At 41.7% G+C, this 27,286-nt stretch overlaps 1 protein-coding gene across 2 annotated transcripts in view; it reads left to right on the top strand.

The window, feature by feature from the left end:
- The window catches only part of Kcnq5 (potassium voltage-gated channel subfamily Q member 5), a 574,968-nt gene that overhangs the window by 32,377 nt on the left and 515,305 nt on the right, over window positions 1-27,286 (top strand). The window lies entirely within an intron of this gene.

The following is a 27,286-nucleotide window of genomic DNA, read 5'->3' as shown; positions in this document are numbered from 1 at the left end:
GCAGCAGCAATTTAAGAGACGGATATGACAGTGCTTTGTAGTTTATTCTGGAATGAAGACAAATGGGATTTGGGGAAGCTGGCTTGGGCCCTATGGTAGTTGCCTACCCATAAATGATAATGAACCGGGATGAATGAAAAGGAGAGAATTGTGTGTGCATCTTCTGAAATACAAATATTTAAAAACATTCCATGTGTAGAGAACACAAGGCTGCATGTTGAATTTTCACATTGCCCTGTGGTTTTTGGCAGGCGGAGCTTGGGTGATCCCACTTCCTTTCTGTATCACTGGTGTCTTCTGAACTTCGTAAGCCACCGTAACATCTATGCAAATTCCTTCATGCATCTGCTCTGCTTGACCTGGCCTCACGCATTTCTTGGGGCATGTAGGACTGCATGAGACAGTATAGAGACATGAACTGGTGGTCCCAGGAACTTCAGAAAGGCTTCGTCATTACTTGAAAAAGATGCCTGCTGTTCCAAGCAACAGGAGTTTAGACATTGTATATTTGCTCCGTGGGTTCAGTCCTCAAATGCATCTCAACCTGGTGCTTCTTTAGGAGTGACAGACAGGTTGGAAACATAGCTTTATTTTTATGAGGCTCAGTTCCCTACTTAGGGGACAGAAATCTCTGGTCAAGCAGTCGTTCAGTTGCTGCTATCATGTCGTCTATTCATCAGTTCCATCTTTTTAATATTGAAGCACGTTTAATTGCAATAAAACTTCTTACACAAGTAACCCTAAACAAGCGCCTGCCAGCTGACCAATTTTAGACTTGCTTTTCTTTCCACTGCACCTAATAAAAAGTTGATTTAGTATTCTTCCTCCATGAGTCCAGTGAACCCCACAGACTTAGCTTCCTGAGACCTGTGCCCTGTGGTGGCTTTTTGTGCACGCAGCTGTGGGTGTACTGTGAGCCCCTGGCCCTGGGATGCGTTCCATCTGGCATTGCCCATTGTTGTAGTGAGGAGGCAGCTGACCTGGTCACTAGGTGCTTCCCCATATTAGTACGTAGTGGCATAAAACAAATGGCTTGCAACCAAGTTTTATGAATGACATTACATTTTTAAATTGTATTTATTACAGGGTGTACAGGGTCTCACTATGTAGATCAGACTGAAAGTGATTCTCCTGTTTTCAGCCTCCTAAGTGCTGGGATTACAGGGCGCGCCACCACGCCCAGTCTGTCATTGTTTCATCTTGCCCTGAGGACGGCCTGGCACTGCATGCTGGGGATCGAATCCCGGCCGCTGTGCTGTGCCTAAGCAGGCACTTTAGTCCTCTGAGGTGTCTGGCCAGCCTGACATTACATTTTGGCTAGGAGAATATCCCGATTTTCTTCTTGGGTACCAGGCATTGAACTTAGGACCTCACGCTTGGCAGGCAGGCACTGCTCCACTGAGCTAAATCCCCGACGCTACCCTGGTTTCTAAAATCCATTCTGTAAATTTGTCTTAGCTGCTACTCAGATATAAGTAATCAAGTTATTGTTCTGTTTTTTAATTTAGAAAAGTTTTAGAAATGTGGTTCTGATGTTCAATATTTAATATTTAAGAAAGCCACTTGTAATTTTTGCTTATCCTCTCTCCAACTCAATCCCCTGATTACCTTATCGAGTTAATAAATGGGCCCTTCTCAATGAACTAGATTTAAGTATCACAGCGTGCTTTCTCAGACTGAAAGAGGTTATTTATTTTACTTGTGAGAATTGTGAAGTTTGCTTCATGGCTGTTCCCGCCTAAGGGAAGAAACCTGCTCTTGTTCCCCTCCCTAAAGTAGTCCTGGGTGCTCAGGACATTTTCTCGAACTGAAGCATGTGCCAAGACTATGGTGATTCTTTTCCACATGTGCAAGCCTTCGCATGGCTTGTTTGCAAGGGATATTACGGTACAGCTTTTACACTTACCACCCGTGAATAGCCTTACGGTTTTGTAAGAGACTTTAACGCAACCTTTTAAGGCACATTAGTTTATCTTTGATGCTCCCAAATTTAGATTAGTGGATATTATTTGGTGACTTCTGTCACTCTAGTTTTTGGGGAAGGTCCTCAGAACCTCATGCACTCAGGCCACAGTGAGATTTGAAGGACAGCCAAACCTCTAATAGTGTTTTTATTTTAGTCTACAATTTAGATTTCCAGGTATTTAGCTGATTTTTGTGTTCTGACTGTGTCAGACCAGGAAGCAGGGTGCGTGGCAGGCTTTCCTGACATCCTTTCGCTTTATGCTTAAAAACAGATGGGATTGGTCTACCTTTTAAAATGTCCTTCTTGAAAGAATAAGCACCCAAGTAGTATCCTTTGAAAGTAAAGTGGATTTGTTCTGCAGTTCAGATTTATTTGCTTTTGGTAATTTACATGGTCATTTATGTAACTGTGATGATTTAAAAACAGTGAAATTTGAAAGTAGGCATAGAAGCTGAGTGTGGTGGCATGCGCCTGCAACCCTACAACTCTGGGATGCTGAGACCGGAAGTGCACAAGTTCAGTTCTGCTTTGTCAACCTTGTGAGAAGACTCTGTTAGAACAAATAAGAAGGGGGAGCCGGGGAGATGGCTCAGTGGAATAAGTGCTTCCCTGGCAAGCGCAAGGGGCCGAGTTCAATCCCCGGTTCTGCCAAAAAAAAGAACAAATAAGAAGGGCTGGGGATGCAGATCAGTTTGAAGGCCCTAGTTTCAACCCCTAGTGCTGCAACATCTGTCCATCTGTCTGTCCATCCATCTGTCCAGCAATCCATCCATTCATCCATCCATCCACCCAGTGATCGATCCTTCCTTCCTTCCTTCCTCTCATCTGTCCATCCATCCATCCATCCACCCACCCAGTTATCCTTCCTTCCTTCCTTCCTCCCATCCATCCACCCACCCATCCATCCATCCATCCATCCATCCATCCATCCATCCATCCATCTATCCATCAGCATATACAACACAGATGTGGTAGCTAGAAGTGGAGACTCCAGCCAATGCAGAAGTGTCATTCCCTGTGTGCCCCTTCTTTCCCGTGCGTGCTTTCCCATTCAGTTGTCTGAATCTGTGAGTTCCTTGACTTCATTAGATCTGTCTGGAAAGTCACCCCAGAGATGGACTGGCTCCATCTCTGGGCAGCCCAGCACCTTAGGAGGATGTTCAGTGGAACACCTGGGAATTTCTCCCTCAAAATGCTGTGTCCTCTAGGGGGCTCCATTAGGTGCAGGGCTTTGTCTTTTCAGTCTAGTGAATGAACGTATGCTGTTACTACAGCATGTAGCTATGTGTACTCTCACCCAAGTAGATGTTGCGATAGCTCTGTGAGCTGTGACGTTTTCATTCTAGTCTGTGACTTCAGAGAGTATATGATGCACACACAGAAAAAGAGTATAAGACTTCTCAATGAATCTAACAATATCTGGAAAAGTGAGTTACATGCAGCTTAGCCATCATTACAAGTAATTTAAGGACTAAACCATAATCTCAGGGAATAAATAGCTTACCATATGGCTCAGTGTTCGTTTGGAACTGCCTCCTCCCATTGGGTCCCGCCTATTTGAGTTTCCTTCCATGTAACATAATTTGATCAATAGCAACTCCAATTTTAAATCTCCGCTTGGGCCTCTCTCCTTATTTTTCCAGGTATTTCTTCCACACCTCCAGAGATGTCTGATGGGCATCTCTACCTGAATGTGTGCAGACCTGAATTCCTGGTTATCCTCATCTCCTTAGGCCAAACCTACCCTTGTGTATTCCACCATCCAAATATCTGAACACTCCAAACTCCATCCTCCAAATCCTAAAAACACTGAAATTCTGCAGGAAAAAGAAAAATAATCTTTCTGTTTAGTTCATTCCTACCTTAACAACAACAAAAAAAGCCCCACAGATTGAGTAATTCATAAATCATAAGCATGTATTCTGAGGACTGGAAAGTCTAGGATTGAGACACCAGCGGATGCAGGGTCAGGTGAGAGCTACTGTCCATCTCCAAGGTGGAGTTGTGTCTTGGAATCTTCTGGAAGGGACTCACTGTCTTCACATGGCAGGAGGAATAGAAGGGAAGAAGGCATCAGGCTTCACCCTCTTCTAGAAGATCTTGAAAACTGTTCTGTGGTAGTTACACTTAACTGTGCCAACTTGCTTGGCTTTGGGATCACCCGTGGAGTCAGCAGAGGACACTTCTGAGTGTGTCAAGGGGTCATGGAGGTGCAGCCGCCGAGTCTGCGTCTGATTCCTGGCTCCTGTACTCTGGGACTGTCTCCTTGCCCTGCTTCTGGCTGTCCTGGATTGAGCGTCTTCATTCTGATGCTCTTCTCTTGTCCTGATATGGTGTCCTGCAGCCAGCTAGCCCCGGACTCCAGCCCCTGAGAGTGTGAGTCATGTGTGTTGTGTGTGGGGCTCCAGGGATGAGAACTCTGGCTCTGGGGGAGGACATTCTTCTTTTCTTTCCTTTTTCTTCTTGAATACTAGGGCTGGAGTCCAGGACCTCAGACGAACTAGACCAGTCCTGTCATGGAGCTGTACACCCAACAGCAATGCCAATTTTAAAGACATAGCCCTTGTGACATAATCACCTTCTAGATGCCCCCGTCTCTTAGTATTATTGATTAGCAATTAGTGATTAAGCATAAAAACAAGAATTTTGGGAATACATTCAGACGGTAGCAGCACCCATAAGAAAATTCAGTTTTGAATATCTTGACCTTTTCTTGCAAATGTCGAATGCAGGCAGTAAAATCCTCCCTTGTGATCTCTTTCCACACCCAACCCTTCCCAGCACTCCCTCTATTCACTTCCTGGTAGTTATTGCACTAGTCGACAGGATGGCTCTTCTGCTTCTATTCTTGTCCCCTACGGTCTGCCCACAATGGTAAGGCAACGGCGTACATTTCAAACCCAAGTCAGAGCTTGTATTTCCTCTTTTGAAAATCTTGCAGCATCAGTGGGATGTTATAAACATTGGTTTTTTTTTTTTTTTTTTACAATTATTTATTTGATACAGGGTCTTGCTACACGACTCAGACTCATAGAGATCCTTCTGTCTCAGCTATACCAGTGCTGGGATTACCCCCATGCACCACCATGCCTGGATTTGGTGACTGGCACAGTGCGCCTGGGGTTCTGAGGCCAGCACTAGCATGCAGTACTGGGGATTGAACCCAGGTCCTTGTGCTTACCAGGCAGATGCTTAGATTCCCAAGCTATCACCCCAGACTATGAACATTGTTAATAATATCTGCAGCTCACGTATGCTGGTCACTTACTGGGTTTCAGAGCCTGTGCTAGAAGCTCACAACCTTTTTCTCATTTTTTCCTCACCATAGCCTCTTGTTATTCCTGTCTCACACATGAGGTACAGCAAGATGACCTACATTTCCCAAGATCACTGTCTCAGTTGCTTTTCTCTCATTGCTGAGACAAAATACTCAACACCCAACATTAAGGAAGGAAAGGTTTATTTAGCTCATGATTAGTGGAGGTTTCAGTCCGTACTCGGCTGGCTCCAAGGCAGAGTGACACATGGCAGAAGGCAGCCGTTCATGGTGGTGCAAAACAGCAAAGAGCAAAGGGAGGGGCAGTGGCTGCATTAGCTAGCAAGCCTCTCTCCCTTCCTGTATTGTGTGCAGATTACTCACCTTGGGGCTGGTGTAACCCTTACACCCATAATCCCCACATTCGATCATAAATTAATCAGACACTCTAGAAGCTGCCCCATGACTGCATGAGGCTTTGGGGGGACACCTAGACACAAACCATAACATGCACTGAGTTATGCTTTGTCTACTTGCTTTGTAATTGTTTGATTTCTTAATATGGCATATTTTTATAAACAGTTGTCTCATGATCATATTTTATAGATAAAAATAGTATGTAGTATACATTTGTTTGAATTAAACAATGACACAATTACATGTATTTATTAGGAAAGTGTGATAGTTTGATATCTAAGTAGTAGTATGATCAAGTAGGTAATTAACATATCCATCTCTGTAAACAATAATTTCTTTGTCTTAAGAAATTAAGCCTTCTTTTCCAGCTCTCTATAAAATGCGTAATTGTTGTAGATTATAGTTACTCTACTGCTCTGAATGCCTCTGGCACACCTTTCTTTATCTGTGTTTTGGTACCTGTGATCAAATCTTTCTCTGTCCCCGTCCCTATCACATTCTCTAGCTGTTAGTGATGAGTGCTCTGCTCTTTTCCTCTTCCTCTTGCTCTACCTAATCCTCTCTTTTCTGCCATGTGGGGATTAACGTCAGGGCCTGCACATGCTCGACACGCGCTGTATCACTCATGTGATGCTACACCCGGCCTTGCTCTCTACCCCTGCAAAATCAGCTTTTTTAGTTTCCACCAAAGGCTTATTTTACCCAGCATAATGTCCTCCAGTTCCGTCCATGTGGCCATCAATGGCAAGCTGTCCTCTTCTACAGCTAAATGATATTCCCTTGTTCATTATACAACACTCATGCATAGACCTCTTGTCAAACACTTAGGTTGATTCTATATCTTGCTTATTCTGAATAGTGCTGTGATGAAAAATAGAGTTCAAGCATCTCTTTGATATGCTAATTTCATTTCGTTTGAATATATACCAAGTCGTGGGATAGCGACATTGTATGGTGGCTGCAGTTTTAGGTTTTTGAGAAGGCTTTGTACCTTTTCTCGTTTTCCAAGATGGCCATATCATTTACATTTTCAACAACAGTGTGTGAGTTTGCCTTTATTGGGCCCTTGTCAGCAGTTCTTATTTTCTGTTTTCAGTCTAGTCGTTCTAACTGCAGTGCAAAACTATCTCATTGTGGCTCTGATTTATAGTTCCTTGAGGATTAGCGACATTGAGCATATCTTCATGAAGTTGGTGGCTACTTGTGCACCTGTTGTGCAGACATGTCTATGTAGATCCTTTATCCATTTTTGCACTGCATTGTTTGGATTTTTTGCTGTTGAATCCTTAGAGCTTTGTATGTATTCTCAACATTATCCCTTTGTCAGATGATATATTTGCAAGTATTTTCTCCTTTTCTGGAGTCTGTTTCTTCCTTTTCTTGTTTCCTTTGCTGTGCAGCGCTTCTTTCTTTAATATAATCTCCTTTTCCTACTTCTGCTTTCATTGCCTATGCATTGGGGCTATAATCAAAAGAAAAAAAAACATATTTCTTATCCCAGTGTCTTGAGGTATTTTCATATTTTCTGATAGTAATTTCACACTGTGATCTTACATTTATGTCTTTGATCCATTTTGCGTTGACTCTTGTAGACAACCAGAAGACTTCAGTTTCATTCTGAATGTAAGGGTTTTATTCAGCACCATTTATCGGGTAGACTGTCTTTTCTCCGATGTGTGAATTTGCTGTTTGAGATCAAGATCATTAAGCTGCAGATGTGTGGATTTATTTAGGGATTCTTTGCTTCATTAGTCTATCAGCTTGATTCCAATATGTCAGATATTTTGAAAATAAATTCCTGATAAAATTTTTTAGCATTCTGTTGGTGTAAGAATTATGTAGCAGGGCTGTGGAGATAGCTCTACAGTGTAAGCGCCTGACTGGCAAGCATGAGGACCTGAGTTCGATTCCTGGTACCACATGCCATGCCAGCCCCGGAACCCCAGGCACACATAGCTGGCCACCAAAAGCAGGTGTGGTGGTGTATGCTTGTAATCCCAGTGCTGGGGGCTAAGACAGGGAGGTGGCTGTGAATCTGAACTGTGTAGCGAGACCCTCTACCAAGTAAATACTTAAATAAAAAATTACAAACATAAAACATAAAGCATTAGGTAGCAGTATACTAAGTGGCAGCCACATATTTCTTTTGATGTTGATGGATCCAGCAAGGTTTTAGTCTTTTTATTATTATTATTATTTATTTATTTATTTTAGGGAAGGGTCTACAGGGAGTGCAGGGTCTCACTACTAGATCAGACTCATAGTGATCCGCCTGTTTACAGCCTCCCAAGAGCTGGGATTATAGGTGTGTGCCACCACGCTCAGTCTCAGTTGCCCTCTCAGTGTGCCCTGGGAGCAGGGCTGACACAGCAGGCCTGGGGATCGAACCCCCGGGCCCTGCGCCTGCTTTCAGGCACTTTGATGGTTTAGTCTCTTAAAATTAATATATTTCTCTTTTCCCAATATTTCTCGAAATATCCATATTTAATTAAGTGTCCAAAGGAAAGACTTTCTATGTAATTAGTTCTCTTGCCAAGAGCTAACATATCATCCTTAGGAGTATCAAACTATATGTAATTGAGATATATATATATATATATATATATATATATATATATACACACATATGTGTGTGTTTGAATTCTAGTATGAACACATTGTGAGTTTATTGTAATACAACCTAAAAATCATATGACTTTACATATTAAGATGTTTCTAAAACTTGATTAATTTTTCATTATGTTTACTACCAGACTTAACAGTTTATTTAGTGTGTTGCGGGTTATGTAAACGAAATAATTAAAATACAGTGCCTTCCTAGAGGTAGGTGCATTCTTAAATTGAGAGTTGCTCTTGGAAAAATAGAGTTTAACCATCGTCCTAAATATTACCAAATTACTCTAGCATGGTAAAGAGCACATAATTTTTTTTCCTATAGGGTTTTCTTCATATCTGTATTCTTTACATGTGTTTCTTGTTTACTCAGTTTCATTTTTTATTCTTGGAAATATCTTCACCATTGTGGGTCACCGAAGTATAATCCGTGATCACATGACATTGAAAGATTTTGAATTTAACAACTGCTTTATGACTTGGCTATTTCTGTTGGCTTTGCATTTTGGTCACATTATTTGTGTTTTATATTGTCTTCTTATTGACACGTTCATATATATAAAAGGAGCATACTGCTTGGCACATAACAAGCTATATTCCTGGATTTATAGATTTGCATCATAAACTGGGATGAGTTCCTTGAAAAAAAAAGCCTGGATTGCTTCCCAAGTTATTTACTGGTTTTTAGCCATTACACATCTAATAAAGTAGCAAATGCCACATTAAAGTGAGCTCGTAGGGCCTTTGAGATAGCTCAGCGGGCTAAGTGCCTGCTTTGGCAAGAAGCACACAGACCAGGATTCAATTCCTGGTCACACATGCCGCGCCAGCCCCACTCCTGGGGCATACTGAGCCGGCAACAGATTCTGGGCATGGTGGCACGCACCTGTAATCCCAGTGCTGGGGAGGCTGAAAACAGGAGGATCACTATGAGTCTGATCTGCATAGTGAGACCCTGTACCAAATACACAAATGAAAAATAAATACATAAATAAGCAAGTAAAATGAGCTTGTGTGATACAGGGCTACGCTATGGCATCCCATGCATTCCTTTGGTGTCATTTAGCATGTGTTTCCTATTTTTCTTCCCTGGCGTGTAGCTCAGGTTAAGGTCCTAGCTGCCATGCACAATGCTGTGGGTTTGATCCTTAGCATGCAAGAAGGAGCAGTAACAAAGCAATCTTGGTTTTCACTTCTTTTCCTCTCAGTGTATTCATCCTGAACCATGTTTTTGGTGCAGCTGAGAAAAATAAATTCTTTTGCTGTGTAAGCATATTTACCGGAGTCAGAATTACAGAATTACGGCTTTATGTTTTTAATGGTTGAAAGCCCTAGGCATGAAAAAATAGTGACATTCTAGGAGTTAGAGGAAAAGCAAAGGAAGCCTAATTGTCTTTCCATAGTAAGGTGTGTATGTTGTTGTTTCTCTTTTCTTCTAGCTGCTTGAAGTGGACAGTGATGTAATGATCTAAATGGCTTGACTCATGCTTTTGTCCGTTGGAAAGCCGGCATGGAGCAACTGCTAGGGAGATAATATTCGGTAGTGCCCACAGGAGACGAAAAGATGCTGACAAGCAAATGCTGTTCACCAGTAATCAAACAGAAACACCTACACGGCGGAAACCTTTTGCGAAAGAACATTGTAAAAGGGATATTTTTCTTTCCCTTTTTTTTTTTTTATTTTTTATTTTTATTTTAGGGAAGGGTCTACAGGATGTTCAGGGTCTCACTACTAGATTGAACTCGTGATCTGCCTGTTTACAGCCTCCCAAGAGCTGGGGTTACATGCACACGCCACCACGCCCAGTCTCAGTTGCCATCTCAGCACACACGGGGGGCAAGGCCAGCATGGCAGGCCCAGGGATCAAACCCCTGGCCCCTGCACCTGCTTGTAGGCGCTTTAATCCACTGAGCTATTTGGCCGGCCCTTTTTCTTTCCCTTTTAAAGAAAGTTCTTAATATTATTAAACAAATCCACATTTTGGACATTTGAGGAACAGATTCACTCTTCGTCCTTTTAGGAAATAACCTTGTTTCTGTTTTGGCTGTTTAAGCCACCCTAATTGGTAAAAGAAAACTAAGTAAAGCTATTTGGACAGCTAAAGTCTAAAACTATAATGATCTAGAATAATTACCAAGCTCTCTGTGAACTTAGCAAGGCAGAGAACGTAGTATCAGTGAGTCTTGCCCTGCTCTTTAGAAAATCTTCTGAGATGAAGTATTTTAAAGGTCTTCAAGAAACTTCCTGGTAAACTACAATAGTAGCTGCCTGATCATGAAAAAACTCAGGTTTCTAAGGAGGCTGAAAGTTTCATTTCATTAAGATTTCTCAAGGACACGAAGCATCGCACTCTGCAATTAGAATCATACTTGGTATTTAGCACAATTCACTTCTTAAAGGATATCCTTCCAGGTCAGTAGTTGGAAAATATTTCTGTCTTCTGACTATAAATCTGGTCATGGGGCTGTGCTGCAGCCTGCCTCTCTGGGTCCTCTGCCCGTTCCTCTCTCTGACTCCAGGTCGCTTGGCTGCCCTGGCCCTTCATCAACATGCTGCACCCCCCAGAGAGGCAGGGTGGGCGTGTAGGAAGGTGTAAGGTGGCAGGTAGCTGGACATTCAGAACCAGGTGACGTTGTTGACTTTGGCTTAGGCTCTGTTGGTCCCATGTGCTTCTGGCTGTATTGCCCTGCACCCTTCTAGATGTGTTCTACAACCCGCGTGATCAGAAGTTCTGACAAAACTAACAAAGAATGCCAGCTGCTCCACGGATCTGTCACACTGTGTCAGTCTGTGCTCAGGACAGCTCTCCTCTGGCCCATGAAGTCTAAGAGCTACTTTAGTAGAAGCTGGCCTTGCGCCATTGGCCTTTTTCATTGTATCCCAAAAGTGGAATCAAAAGAAAGCTGTCCCAGGCTTAGCCATCTCTGTGGGTATAAGGCCCTGGGTAGGAGCAGGGTGGACAGGAGGGCAGGTCCTATGGGATCCGGTCGCATGCTGTAATGAATGGACATAGTGCTACAGGGGCAGCTCTGTGTGAACAACGGGTAGGCCAGTAGAGGAAGCATTTGAGGTCCGTGCAGTTTACTTCAATCTTGCTTTCTTATTACCATCTAGGCATTTAGCATGAAACAGCCAAATACACTTTGATCCAGGATACGGTACATTGCAATTTAAAGATCATCATTTATGTTGGTGTGGGGGTGTGGGGGGTATGCAACAAAATTTACATAATTGAATAATTTTCAAAGGCAAAATTACTAAAAGTGAACAGATTTTGTGTTCATCATCCTTCGTTTTCATGACCGCTATTATTCAACTGTCAATGTCATTGTCACTAGGAGATGTATTTGTTGCGAAGCTCATAAATTGCTGCTGAATTGCCCAAAACACAGAGAATTTATCAACATATTTTATCAGGTAGCTCCAGATTGTGGCCGATCTGTGCAAGTATGTTTTTAGAGGAGAATCATTATGCTGAGAAAAGTGTACAGATAGATAGATAGATAGATAGATAGATAGATGATAGAAAGAAAGAACATCTTTTCATGAATAGTATTCATATGTTGCCCACCAAAACAATTTTAAAAAATCAACTTAAAGACTGTGATTAAAGGATAAATCCGTTTGTATCGTATTGTGTTGTAAAATTACTGGTGTTTAAATCTCTATTGCTATCATAAAGATCTACCCAAGAATTGCTGGAAACTTCTAGTAAAAGAACTAGGAGCATCTTTTAAAACCCTCAACTACCTCAGGCTAAATTATTCACATTTCTGATTGGGTAGAGCCTAAAAAACCACTTTTTATGTCAAAACTCATATGAGACTCTTAGAAACGTGTTGACTCTTTCCAAAACAACTCTGCACCTTCCTTCCTTTCCTTACAATTATATTTTTCTTGGCTTTTTCTTTTTTCTTTTTTTCTTTTTTTTGTCAGAACAGGGGATTAGAACTCAGACTCTTGCACTTGCCAGGCAAGCACTTATTCTACTGAGCCATCTCTCTAGGTCCTTTCTTGGCTTTTTCACCTTTTCAAATTTTACTAATTTACCCTCAGTGGTGCCAATCATGAAGTGTTGCCTCATCAAGGTGGCTATAGTGTGCCAGAAGTTGTTCTTGTTTTTTTTTTATTTTTGATTGTACAGAAAATAAATACAACAAAATTTCAGAACAAAATAGGAAAATAGTAGTTAATACGCTGCGTGTGATCCTCAGTGTAGTTACTCTAGGTGCAAGATACGGGCATAAGAATTCTCTAAATGATGCAAGCATAAACCTCTCTTTTCAAGGAACAGTTTCTTCTTTTGTTTCAAAACATATTTTCCCATTTCGCAGTCTCTAGTGTACATTGTGGGCCTTATTTGCTCTTTCAGCTTCTCACATCAGGGAGAAAAAGTGATGTTTACACATGTGAGTGATTTATTTCACTTTTGAGTATGGCCCAGATTATACCCATTTACCTATAAAATCCAAGTTTATCCTTTTTTATGGCTGAGTATTAATCCATTGTATATAAAAAAAAAAAAACACATCTTTTTTATCCATTCTCCAGTTGTTGGGCTTTTGGGTGTTTTGCAAGATTTAGCAATGACAAATCATGTTACTGTAAATAGGAGTTTCATTTTTTAGGGAAGATACCCAGAAGGGGAATAGCTGGGTTGAATAGGACCTGTAGTCCTAACTTTAGTCCTAACCTGTAGTCCATGAAGAATTGTCATGCTGATTTCTCAAGTGATTGTACCAGTCTGTAGTCACAGCACCAATAGAGAAGGGCTCCTTTTCTCCCACAACCCCTCCAGCATTTGTTATTGATTGGCTTTTTGATGAGAACCATTCTTTCCAGAGTGAGATGAAATCTCACTGTTGCTTTAATTCGCATCTCTCAAATGACCAAAGACATTGAACATTTTTTCGTTATTTGTTTTTCTTCATCTGAGAAGAATATAATCATCTCAGAGGCCCAGTTTGGGGGTGTCTGATTTTTTTCAACTCTTTATATGTTCTACACATAAGTCCTTTGTTTGAGAGACAACTGACTAAATATTTTTCCTACTCTTTAGGTTGTCTTTTCATCTTGTTGGGGATTTCTTGTTTTGTGCAAAAGTCTTTCCATCCCATAATCTGTTGCCCTTGAAGCGATCCCACAGGGGGCCATGCCATTGGCAAATTGGCCTCAGAGTCACGTCATGAGCTGCATAAGGGTCTTCTGACCATGAATATTAATAATCATCGGACTTCTGATCATGAATATGAAGGACTCCCAACCTGTGACCTACACGAGAAGTCCCACAAGAGAATTCAGCCATGGGAATGTAATGGGAGTCTTCTCACAGCTTTCACGTGTGATTGTATCCTAGTGCTGAGGGTGGAGACTTTCATCTTCAGAATGTAATGAGGTTTTTGCCACACTTCAAAACATAAAACTAAGTTTTCATTTTTCAGCAATGTTTTCAGTAACTAAAGTAGAGGCATACATTATGATATTTAAAAGGGTGTAGTATTATAAAAAATTCTAGTTCTAGACCCATGTCCATACAAAAAGGAAATAGCAAATGGAATAAGTTTGCATGTGGATATGTAGGGAAGCCATGCCTTACCTCAATGGCATCATAATACCAACTCATTAATATCAATGTCATAAAACAGAAAAAAAAATTCTGTATTTAGGACTGAGTCTACAGGGTCTCACTATGTGGACTGGACTTGTAGTGATTCTCCTGTTTTCAGCTTCCCGAGTGCTGGGATTCCAGGTGTGCCACCACACCCAGTCTCAGTTGTGGTCTCAGCACGCCCTGCAGGTGGGGCCAGCATGGCACGCCAGGGATCGAGTCCTGGCAGCTGCACTCTGCATAGGCAGGCGCTTTAGTCCGCTGCGCTATCAGGCTGGCCCATAAAGCAGAAAATTTTAAAATAGATGTGGTAGCTCAGTTAGGTAAAGCGGCCGGGGTAGGAACACTGGGTTTTTCATGAACTTTTTCTAAACCACATACCTTTTCTTCTTTTCTTTTTCTAGTCGGGTCTTGTATCTAGAGTGAGAAGATGAGGACAGTGAAGAAATTTTTATTCAGCACCATAAAATTGCACTGCCTGTTGGGCTTAAATTTTTTAATATTATTTGTTCAAGACACAGCGTCAGTTGTAGGCACCACGTAGCAATTTCGCCTTTGTGCATAACAACATGTGCGTGAGGATTTTCAAGAAGTAACCATGACAGCAGACTTCTCTTCAACCTAGCTGGCAATGGCAGCCTGCTGGAGCATGCAGCTCTCTGGAAGGAAGTTGTGTGTGGCAACACCTCGCACACACACACACGTCACCAGAAAATACAGTGAGTCCCCACCTTACAAACATTCTAGTTGTGAACTGTCCTAGGTGTGGTGTGTGAGAATCATTTTTGTCGGATAGGGAAGAATCCGACTTAGGAACGTTCTCCTAGACTGGGACTCATTCATAAGTTAGGGACTTAACAGATGACAGACAGAAAGCCCTCACTAAGGTCTACTAACATTGTATCCACGTGACTACCAAGCCAAGTACCTTTGAAAATAACAGCATAAAGTTTTCTGTGAGACATCGTTGGTTCTTCTTTAGCCTTTGGCATTTTCTGCCTGGGCATGTTTAGAAAATGACAGCCTCCTTGGGCTGCAGTCCACTCATCTGAGGAAATCGGGTGCTGTTGCCACACTGACTCACCTGAGTCAAAAGCCCTAATACTCAGGAAGTGATTTTGGAAAGTGTTCTGTTTACTTTACCCATTGTTTCATTATCATAAGAATGCGTATTTTCTAACACGGCCTTCCAGTTGCATAAGGTGGATGACAGTGACATCCTTGACCATGTTACAGTTTTAAAAGGTAGCAGTGCTAGAAAGCCTTCCTGAAAGCAGAGGTGGTCTGCAGAGGTTATGCGTGGGGAGAGACGGCCGAAGGTAGCCCAGTGAGCGTCCTTAGGCACTCCGGCGCATTGCTCATGGTGAGAAGAATGGGCCCGGGCAGCTCGAGCTACTTGGGATGATTGAGCAGCACAACTTTCCAGGTGTGAAAACCATCGTAAAGCAGAACTGACTTCTGGGGAGGTGGTAGAGTCCCATTTGGTGACAGGTGCCTCTGGGCTATGAACAGTAAATGCCACGCTTCGCTGGGCCTCAGGACTGTGGGGACACAACTCCAAGCTCCTCTTCTGTTTGTGCTCTGTGCATCCACGTAGATGTGGGGGCTGGTATAGTGGCTAAAGTTAGTGCTTATTGTCCTGCTCATGGTCTTCCTGGTTACAGGTGTCTGCTAAAGCAAAAGAAGAAACAGTGGAATGTCACACCCCAAAACACATTCCATGGAGCATATTGTTTTCCTTGTTAAAATAAAGTATTCAAATTTTATTTGAAAATATTGAAAACAAGGTTTAAAATGAGTAATGTTAAAAGGTACAATGTGATTCGTTCCGAGATTCTGTTTATTTAAAATGATTGGACAGGAAAGCAGACAAGGGAGGGAGGGCCAGAGTGGGGGCAGCGAGGGCAGGACCTGCCCAGAGGCTGGAGTCAGCCACACGATGCAAATGAACCATGGAGGATAAGAGGAGGAGCCTCGGAGGCCAGGAGGGGACGTTTCAGGGTTCACGAAGTCGACTGCAGAAGTCAGCTTTGTTACTCTTTACCTCCTGCTTTGGAAATCAGTTAGAGGGTTAATCAGTCTGTTCAGACCTTTAATCTGATGGCATTACATGGGATTAGTAACTTTCAAGGCTACCAGAGCCAATACTGGAAGTTACCTTCTGGACTGTGACAACAGTGACAGCAGTTTCACCCAGATTAAATCAAATCACTGTTCTCCAACCAGAAAGGTCTCCACTTCAGTTGTAAGAGGTTAATGTGAACCAGCTTTTATTTCTAGAGCTTCAGCCAATCTTAGTAAGACATGTTACATTAAAAGCATTAATCCATTATGGAATTTACTCTAATGAAGAATAATCATATATGCTGTATGTCCAAGCAAGAGTAAATGATGGAAACTGGTGAATAGGTGTTGCTGCTGGTCCTTCTTGGAAATAAAGAGAGGAAAATCTGTCTGGAGCTGTCCAAGTATCTCTCTGTCCATCCACCTGTAAATGTATTTACCTATCTAAGTAGGCGTGTGTCTCTACGCATGCGCTTAGCAATACATCTGTCTACCTCTAGTTAATCTTCATCCAGTATTTTCTTTTGTGTCTCAGAATAAGCTATTTTTTCATTTTCCCAAAGCCTTGACAATAAGTTTCTTAACTAGATGGTTAGAGAATGGTTTGAAGACATGCTTAATGGAGAACCTTGAGAAGTTTGGAAGTAGACATGCATCATAACATTGACTTCTTTTGTTGCTTTTTAAAGCTTTATGTATTTGGTAGAGGGTCTTGCTACACACCTGGACTCGTAGTGATCCTCCTGTCTCAGCCTCCCCAGCACTGGGATTACAGGTGTGCGCTACCATCCCCGACCTTGGTTCCCACCTCAGTGTGCCTGGGGGCGGGGCTGCCACAACATGTGGTTCCGGGATTGAACCCTGATCCTTATGCTTGCTTAAGCAGGCACTTAATCTGCTGAGCTATCTTCTGGGCCCTGCATTAACTTTTGATAACCTAGTAGAGACTGAACTCAGCTAGCTTTGCTGCTGCTTCAGAGTCGTTCTCTATTATTTGTTTTGTTGTTTCATAAGTGAATTTACATGTGAGTACAACCATATAGGCCTGGTGACTTGTGATCAAGGTATTGAATATTCAAACAAATATTTAAATATTAAATGAATATTCAAGCAAATATTTAAATTTTAAAGGTGTGTACTTTCCCTTGCTTTGGGTACATCTCATCATCTTTGCCACTCTTCAGTAGTCCTCTTTCATGCGTGTCATGTGACCATGCGCTGTGAATTTTGGATCAAACGTCACACTGATCTCTTAGGGTCAGTAGTGTAACTATTGCACAAAACTGCTTTGTAGAACATTCCTTGCTAATTGTACCTTTTAGATATTTTTATTACAACCATAGGTCAGTCTTAAAATATGTGGTAGATATTTTATTTTACTTTTTTGCTTGGCTCAGGTCTTTCTGGAACAAAGAAAACAAAACGCACTTAAAAGAGCTTCTTTGTTTATCTTTCCCAGGAGACATTTTATGTCGTAGCTAGGGATCATTTGATTTTCCAAACTGAGTCTCCAAAACAGCCGTAAGGACGTAGGCTAAGACATAAGGCTTAGACAGGAACTTAGCTGTCAAATTATTGAGTTACCTAGACTTTCCATTCAAGGGCTGTCCAAAAATTTATGATATTGTTGACTTGTGAATGAGTGCTTAATTCCCAGGAAAAATGGAGCAAAGAGTCCACATTATATCCTGTTGGAATTGAAGTACTACTTAAATCAGAGATTGTGCTTTTGAGTTTTATTGTGGAAGGCCACTGTTTGTCCATAAGCCACTGATTTTAATTTCCAATTCTGGCATTGAGATCTGTGGGCGAATTACTCAAACACCAGCCCTCCGAGATTAACCAGGGCTGCTTATCCTGGGGTGATGGGCACCACTTGGGGCTGCCAGAGAGATAATAAGCTTCTTATACCAGCTTTCTGTTATTTACTTTTTACAAATTAGTACATATTTTCCATACACAATGATCATATTCATCAAGGAAATTTGTACCTGAATTCTTTTTTCCCAGCCATAACACTTTTTTCCCTTCAACCTTTCTTCCCCTCTCCAATTAGAAGAGCTTTGTTTCCATCTTTCTTCCATTTTCTTTTTGTCCTATTCCTTTTCTTCTCTTCCCCTTCTCTTTCGTTTCTCTTCTCAATTGAACATATATTTCCTCCTTCCCAATGTCTATCCTCCACTCTGCTCTCTATTTACTCTTTGGGCTTTTTACACAAGAGAAAGAATGGAACATTTAACCATGTATATCCAATTTATTTCACGGGATATGACCCTGAGGTTCACCCATTTATCTAAAAATAACTGAAGTTCATCCATCTTTATTGGAGTACTCTATTGTATGTAAATACCACATTTTCTTGGCCTGTTCATCTGTCTATGAGCAAATGGGCTGTTTCCAAGATTTAAGTATTACAAATTGTTCTGCAGTAAACATGAGTGTGCAGATATCTCTCTGTGGTTTGATGCTTTTGGAGAGATAGATAGAACACCTGGGTCAAATGGAGCCCTTGGTTCAAGTTCTCTTTCTTTCTTTCTTTCTTTCTTTCTTTCTTTCTTTCTTCTTTCTTTCTTTCTTTCTTTCTTTCTTTCTTTCTTTCTTTCTTTCTTTCGTATTTAGTACAGAGTCTACAGGGTCTTACTACACTGATCAGACTCATAGTGATTCTCCTGCTTTCAGTCTCACAAGCTCTAGGATTACAGGCATACACCACCACGCCCAGTTTCAGTCCACATCTGAGTGTTCCAGGGATCAACCCCCAGTCCCTGTGTCCACCTAAGCAGGCTGAGTCAAGTCTTTTTAGGAATCGCCACACTGCTTTCTACAGTGGTTGCACCAGTCTGCACTCCCACCAAGAGGAAAAAAGGGTTCCTTTTCCCCACAGCCCATCCAATATTTGTTGTTTGTTGATTTCTTGATGATAGCCATTATTTCTGGAGTGAGGTGGAATGTCAGTGTTGTTTTAATTTGCATTTTTCAGATGATCAGAGATAATGAACATTTTTCATGTATTTATTTGCTGTTTGTACTACTTCAGAGAAGTGGGTATTCATTTCAGGTGCCCAGTTTTGTATTGGGTCTTTAAATTTGGAGGGGAGTTGGATTTTTTTTTTTTATTTTTTGTTCTTTAGATATTCTAGATGTTAGCCTTTTACTGCGGAGTAGCTGGTAAAATTTTTTTTGTCCATTCTATGCGTCATTGCTTCACTTTGTCTGTGGTTTCTTTCCCTGTGTAAAGGCTTTTTACTGTGATGTCATTCCTCTTGATTCTTCGTTATATTTCCTATGTAATCAGTGTTTTAATCATAAAATTTTAGGGCTGGGAATATAGCTTAGCAGTAAGTGCCTGCCTGGCAAGCACAAGATCCTTAGTTTGATCCCTAGTACCAAACCCATAACATTTTTGCCTATACCTCTTTTGACGAGTTTTACCTTCAATCCCCTTTCATTTTAGTTTAGTGCATGGTGAGAAAGTTGGGTCTAGGTTTAGTATCAGTATGTGGACAGCCAGTTTCCCAGCACCATTTGTTAAAGAGGGTCTTTGGACAGCGGGATAGCTCAGCAGACTAAGCGTCTGTTTTGGCAAGCACAGGGACCAGGGTTTGATCCCTGTCCTGTATGCCATGCAGGCCCCACCCCCGGGACATGCTGAGCTGGTGACCGAGTCTGGGTGTGGTGGCACATGCCTGTAATCCCAGTGCTGGGAAGGCTGAAACAGAAGGATCTCTATGAATCCAGGCTGCACAGTGAAACCCTCTACCAAGTAAATTAAAAATAAAATAAGAGGGTATCTTTCCTCTTTGAAGGGGTCTGACCATTTTGTCAAATGTAGGGTAGCTGAATGTGTCTGAAATCATTCCTGCATCGTCTCATCTCTTCTATCCTCAAGTTGTCTTTCTTTCTTTTTTTTTTTTTTTTTCATATATTGTGCTTTTCTTTTAATCACTGTTGCTTTGTAGTATAGTGTGATGTCCAGGATGTGATGGCTCCTGCCTTGCCTTTGTTGGCCAGAAGGTGTATGTGTCACAGTTTTCCAGAATGGCCCCAGGGATGCTCTGCCTTTACAGTTGCATCCTCCCACTTCACTCTGAGTTCTTTTAAGTGGAGCATCCAGACTCTGTGCTCCTGTTCTCCTCTAATTTTCTATCAGTGTCTTCTTTAGAAGCCGTTAGTAATTCTTTCATTATAGTTATCCTTTCTTTTTTTACTTCAGAGATTAGTTCTGGTCTGATTTCCTCTATACCTTTCTGCAGTTGTTTCTTTACTTCAGATTAATTCAGAGATTTCTATTTTTATTTGAAAGGTTATTTTTGATCTGATTTTCTCTATATCTTTCTGCAGTTGTTTCTTTACTTCAGGCATTATTAATTCAGACATTTCAGCTGTGTGATTCCCAACTTCTTCTGTGCTAGTGTCTTCTGCACTTGCTTTGGGTGGGCTTGGGGCCTGAGATTGCATTTTACTCATTCTGTGTCATTTTGTATAGCACCGTCCTCTGACCTTTGGTGCAGTTATAACCTTAGCACCTACTGAAATTCTTCCCCAAGAGAGATTATGGTTAAGGCAGTTATAGTTTTATATTTACAGAACTATAATTAGGAACACTAATAATAGGTAATGATATGTAGCAGTTGGCAATTTTTTTTTAACTAATGGGTTTGCATTTTAGACAGTAAGAACAATCATTATGTCTGTATATCTAAGCAGATAATAAATTGGGAATTTACATTTAAATTAGTTCCCCTAAGTTCTGTCTTATCACCTCCCCTTGATATACTGGGGTCTTCCAGACAGACTAGTTCACCCCAGTTACCTCTCAGTCAAGAAAGAAAGAGGGAGGATGCTATCATAGATCTGGGTCTAGCAAAGTTTCTCAGTTTACTGGGTCTAGATCTACGAAGTTTGAACTCAGCCCACTGTGCCTGGCTTGGGTCTGGCTGCTGTGCTCAGCTTCTTTCTGCTGCAACCCTTGGAAGTGAACCTGCTTTGCCCCTCTGGCAAGATGTTCTGCTCCTGGATTAGCTGGGTGGTTCTGGATCCTCGTCTCTCTGTAGGGACTTGAGCTGTAGTTTCACACCAGGCCTGTACACTGGGCCTGGGCTGGGTCTGGAGGGGTCCCGAGAGCACAGTGGAAGGGCTCACTCACACACCGGGCCTGGGCTGGTTCTCGAGGGGTCGAGCAGGTGCAGCAGAGCAGATCTCCCCCACACACGCCGGGCCTGGGCCAGGTCTGGAGGGGTACCAAGAGCACGATGGAAGGGCTCACTCACAGGTCGGCCTGGGCTGGGTCTCCAAGCTTTCTGTGTCTGAAACTATGTATCACTAACTTTCAGAAGGATGTGCCAGTGGTCATGCATGAGAGCTGCAGTGAGTTAGAAAAATATATCCATTCTGGAATTGAGAATAATAACTAGATGTTTTAACTGAGTTTAGAAAAATAGTGTTTTCTTTGTTCTAACCTGTATTCAGTCTTAGCCTCTGAATGGTTTTGAAAGTATCACTTGTCTTAACAGTGTAAGTGAATGTAGAGAACCATATCTTTGAAGCTATTATCATAACATCTAACTTTGTTAGTTCTAAGCAAGATCTTCTGACTCTCCAGGGTGCTAGCGTGAGTCGGCAAACCCACCCTTGCTCTGCTATATATCCTGATAACAGTCCACGAAAGGGGCTGGTTTCTCTCCACTCTTATCTGGAACTCAGAATCTCCTCTGAGCGTGTGAACTTCAACAGAAGTGTGTGGGAATTCAGTGCATTCAGGAGAATGGAACGTGTTATCTCTCTTCTGGTTTGTTCAAATATTGTTTTTAGTTGTTGCAAAAAAATAGAACAAAAGCCACACCACAAAGCTCTTCAGTCCAATATAAAGTCAATTTAACTGAGCCAGAAGACACTCAAGATGGTCAGGAGGGCCATAACCATCCTGCTGTATGGTTGGTCTGTGGAGAAGCGCGTTGGTCAAGTGAAGCTGTGGCGAAAACATCGAGCTTTCTAAATTAAGGATGAATATAAAATTTCTGTGTGAAAATGATAGGGAAAAAGATTTGATTAGGGATTGTATTACTACTCATATTTGTTATGATGATTGATCAGCATTACCTTTTCTTTTTGGGAGTGGGGTTCTGGGAGTGAACCCCAGGATCTCCTATGTGCTTGGTAAGTGCTCTACCACTGAGCTATGAACTCATCAACACTACTTTATAGAAGTGCTTTTGCTTATTTATATTTATTCTTGCGTTCCATCAATTTGACATGTTTTAAAAATCTAGGCATACTTTTTGTGAAACTAATTCTGTTCTGCTTTTTCCTAAAATGCTGATTTTTGACCATCTCTTTTTGTGGCAATGCAGTCAGTGTGTCACGAGCTTTCGTGTGGGTTCCCTTGAGAAGCCTGCTGTGGAACAGTGCAGGCCAGCTGTTAATGGCTCTGCCAGGCCTGTGTCCAAACGAGTGATTTTGGATAATATTAAAGTGTTTACCACGAGTCCGAGCTGCATAGTGAGGCACTGCAACAACCAAATCGATAAAAGAAAATATTTAGGTGGTTAGGGTACAATTTTGGATCGTAGTTTTCTTTTCAGCTTGTTTTTCTTAGGGTGTGTGTGTGTGTGTGTGTGCGTGCATGCACAACTGTGGCATGTGTTTGTGCCTGCAATTCCGTGAGAAGCTTTGAATTTCAAGGATCAGCTCCTCGGGCTATCAAATCAAACGAGTTCAGTTACTGTCTCCCTACCAGGAGGCCAGCCCCATCCTGGTATGTGGTCGTGAACTCGTGCTCAGCTAACCTCTCTCTGGAGCCGCCCAAACCCACCCCCCGGTGCAGTGTGTGGCCAGGTCCCTCAGCCTGCTCACATCCCCCACATCTGGGACCCACGGGAGTGCCCTGGACACTGCAGCGCAGCCCTCCTGAGTCCCGAGTCCCAGCTTGTGGGTTTTGGGTCATTCGCTGAGTGGATCTCCAGGGATGGTGCAGACAGGATCATCCACCGACAACCACGGAACAGAAATGAGAACGCTCATACTAAAATCCTGTACACATCCCCCCAGCTCCGTCTTGGGGTTAGCACTGCCATCCCTTCCTGCCACCACCAACCTTTTCTAACTACTGAAACTTATCTTGAGATGTGATCCCTGCCTGTCACAGAGAACAGGGCATCAGGCATTCACCTTTGACTTGCTGATAAACCCGGCCTTTCCTAAAACTTACAGCTGAACAACCTGCTAATTTTAGTTCTAAACACAGTATGTTTCAGAGTGAGATTTTAAGGTTCAGGTAAGGTAAAGTTCAGTCTTAGCTTGTATGTGTGATCCCTAACACAATACTTGAGCATTCAGTTCCTTTAGACATTTTTGTAAAATTTATTTATTTATTTATTTATTTATTTACAGGGTCTCAGTCTTGCTACACAGCTTGGACTCATAGTGATCCTCCTGTCTTAGCTTCCCCAACACTGGGATTACAGGTGTGCACCACAATGCCTGGTTTCAGTGGCCAACTTGGCATGTGATACTGGTGATCGAACCCAGGTCCTTGTGCTTACCAGCGAGGCACTTAGACTGCTGAGCTATCTCCCCAACCTCCCTTTAGACATTGACTCTGTACATTTTCTATGTCCAGAACACAGTGAGTGCCTAGAAGGGACTTGTAGAGTAGACGTAATGTCGCAGAGCTGTAATACATCAAGCATCAGCACGTAGTTGGTTGAGCAGCCGCGTTCACCGCCTTTCCATTTTCATTATGCTGATGGATGCCACATGTCTTTTGCAGGTGATTTTTTTCTGTCTTAGTGGCTGACAATTACAGCCATTACTGCCTGAGATGCAGCGGTGCTCAGATAGTGGCTGTTCTGCTTATAATCAGATGGATAAGATATTATCTTTTGGCTTTGTCTATGGAAAAAAGACATTTTAGGAAGTTGTGGTTGGAGGCCTGTTAGCAAAGATGGTGAAGAGCTTCTTCATACTGCAACTTTGATTTTTTTTTGAGAGAGAGAGAGAGAGAGAGAGAGAGAGAAAGAGAGAGAGAGAGAGAGAGAGAGAGAGGAGAGAGACAGAGGACTGACAGAGAGAGAGAGAGACAGACAGACAGACAGACAGACAGACAGACAGACAGACAGAGACGGACAGGGACAGGGATAGGGAGGGAGGGAGAGAGATAGAGAGAGAGAAACAGCAGAAAATGGCCTTTCTATAGGGCAGAACTGATTTGGGACTTTGTTTCTCTAGCTGAAATTCATGGACTCCATCTAAACATCACTGAAGAGAAAACATTCTCTCAGGCTTTCACAGAGAGCACATTGGCCAAGCAATGGCCGTGACTCATCCACATGGCTGACACTGACAAACAATCTGAAGTACAGGATCTCAGGATAAATCCTGAGGGGATTTCACTGACCTTACCAGACCCAAAAGCTACCACTCTTGTTGCATAGGTCCTGCTTTATCTTGGTCTTAACCACCCAGCAGAAAAGTATAAAAACGAAATATAAGAAGTAAAGTCATGCTGTTATGTTGAGCTGTAGGGGACTCAGGTCAACAATTTCTGACATTGCCAGTGAAGCGGAAGACTCAATACTATTATGGGCTACTGGACTCTTAGAATATTTTGCCGAGTTTACACACCTATAATATTCAAATAACGGAACTTAACAAAAAGGTATACAGTTGAATGTCCATTTTTTATCTGTGTATTCCTAGTGGTTAGGATAGATATATAGTTACATTCTCTTAATGAATAGAGGGATTTGTTCTAATGGTGTTTGTAGATAGGATATCATGTCGGCATCTTGTGCAGCAATTAACCACTGGGAGGAATGTATGCAATGCGTTAATTATTGAAACTGTCCTAACAATTTGATTTGAAACTGTCTCATTGCTATTTGTTCATCAATAAAATTATGGAAAAAAAGAAAAGAAAAGCCAAAAAATAAAAAAAATAAAAAATAAAAATCACTGGAATAAGATGCAATCTTAGAGCAGTATGCGATGCTAGAAAAAGATGACGTAATGATGATTTTTTCACTTTGCCTTGTTCCTTGTATCACTTTAGCTGTATAATCATCATGAATTGTCACAATCTTCATTTTCAAGAGAGAAAATCTGAAGACTCAAGATATCAGGAAACTTTGTAAGAGTTATAAAAAGGGAAATTGGGATTCGAATCAGACTAAGTCCCAGACCTGTGCTCTCAACTGCCCCACTGCTATGCACTACTGTTCAGTTACTAAATAAAACCTTGTGTTCACGGCCTCTCCACATGCATGATGCTAAGAAATGAAGAAGTGATACTGCTCATATTGGTATGTGCATTTTAAATAAAAATTACATTATTCTTTTTGTTTGTCTGAAAAGTTTCATTGCATTAAGTTATTAGAAGGCTAAAATATAAAACTTGGCATATTCTAAAACATGTATACAATAATGTAATAAGTGTTCAAAATATCTTTGGAAGAGCATTCAACTCACAAGGTATTTTTTATTGATGTGGCCTCTTAGACAGTGATTTCTTTCCTACTTTGGGTGCATTCCCCCTTTGACCCTTTTGTTTCAAAAAGATCACAGTATAATTCTTTCTCAATCTCACCTCATCTCCACTTTGTTCTAAAAATGAAGACAAAAACAGTAACAAAAAAAAAAACCCAAAACATTTCTTTTATCCTATTAGAAAAGCTGATAAAATGACAGAATTATCCACAGCCATTTTTTCTTCTTCAAAATCTAAAATTGGCAGGAAATTTTGTTTATAGCACTGTGGAAGCCAGTGTAAAATTTACATATAGAGATTTGGAAACATGTTTTGCTAATGCAATGTCACTCAGAAACTCATTGAGCCCCTCCAGGTAGGCTTGTGGGGAATGTTTGTTTGGGGAAATGGTGATAGCGATTGCAAAGAATTTTCTGTTTAGAAAATTGAAGTATCATTCACATGCATATAATTCATCCTTTTGAAGTCTGTAATCCAATGAATTTTAGTGTATTCACAGGCTCCACTGACCAACACAAGTGCGTAATTCCAGTATATCACTATCACCCCAAAACAAAACCCTGAGATTTTGTGCGGTCACTGTCCATCTCCCCCACCACTCCAGCGCTAGGCTGCCTGCAATCCAGCTTCCACCTCTGTGTATTTTCCTGCTCTGGATCTTTAATAAAACTATAAGTGGAATCACACCATGAGGAATGATAAAAATACTGTGAAATTAAATTTTTAAAATGTAATAGGGCCAGCAGATTAAAGTGACTGCTTAGGCAGAAGGAAGTACCTTGAGAAAGAAATCTCATGACTTATTTTTCAGGTAATAGAGAACCATAAGAATCTTTTCCTCACTGAAATACCCCAGCAGGTTAATTTTGCTCCTTCTTACTTTACCTAATGCTTGTCCATGTAATTGCATTGGCTAGAGCTCTCCAAAATTTTACATTATTAAAAATATAAAAGGATGTATTTTTTCACCACTGTTCTAGACTATTTTGAGTTTTGTGTTCTGATACTTTATGTGAATGCCAATAGGAGAAGAGCCCTGTGAACCAGAGCAACTAACTGCAATCCACAAGACAGGCTGCCACTAGTTGTATGCTAAAGAGCTTGGTGAATAAGTGTGGACTGGCACTGAAGGCTTTCTCCCCATCTTGCTTCAGCAGGACATGATCCATGCGGATGACCCATGGGCTCAGCACAGGTCTCCCGCATAACCTACAGGTCCTGCATATTTGGGAAATTATTACATGGAGGGCCTGAGAAACGTGTAGATAGTTCTGTTTGATGCCAGCCACCTGTAGCTATGGTTGTGACAATAACAATACATAGAAGAGATAACTGCAGCAGCTCTTCAATGAATAATTCCTGTCTGTGGGGCTCTTGGTGTCCATTCTTTACCTCTTCACAACCTCCCAAGCAAAGTTTTATTATCACCATTTATAGACAAGAAAACTGGAACTGAAGAATAAACTGATTTTCCCTGTACCAAAATAATAATAGAGCTGGAATTCAGACATAGATTCCTATTCTGTGTCTTTGAATTAGGGAGAGCTGGGCAGTGCATGCTTGGCAGCAAAGCTATAGAAGATCCTCATCCACAAGATCAATGAAAATGTGATCTAAGTGCCTTGAGAAAGGTAGGCGCCATGTGTCATGGTCTAGAGCTACAATGTCCCACAAAGTCTTGTGTTTTCAGAAGATGGGCATTAGGAAGGCCATCCAATGATGGTGGTGCTGTGCTTATCCCGAAACAAATGTGCGGATGAGCTTATAGCTGATTGTGCTATGGCAGGAGGGCTGTGTCCCTGGGGGGTAGGGGGCATGTCCCTGTGGAAGTCCCCTCTCTCTCTCTCTCTCTCTCTCTCTCTCTCTCTCTCTCTCTC

The sequence above is a fragment of the Octodon degus genome, unplaced genomic scaffold (genome assembly GCF_000260255.1).
Source record: "Octodon degus isolate 3935 unplaced genomic scaffold, OctDeg1.0 scaffold00061, whole genome shotgun sequence".
Taxonomy (NCBI): Eukaryota; Metazoa; Chordata; class Mammalia; order Rodentia; family Octodontidae; genus Octodon; species Octodon degus.
Note: the sequence above shows the minus strand (reverse complement) of the source record. Positions and strands in the feature narration are given on the sequence as shown.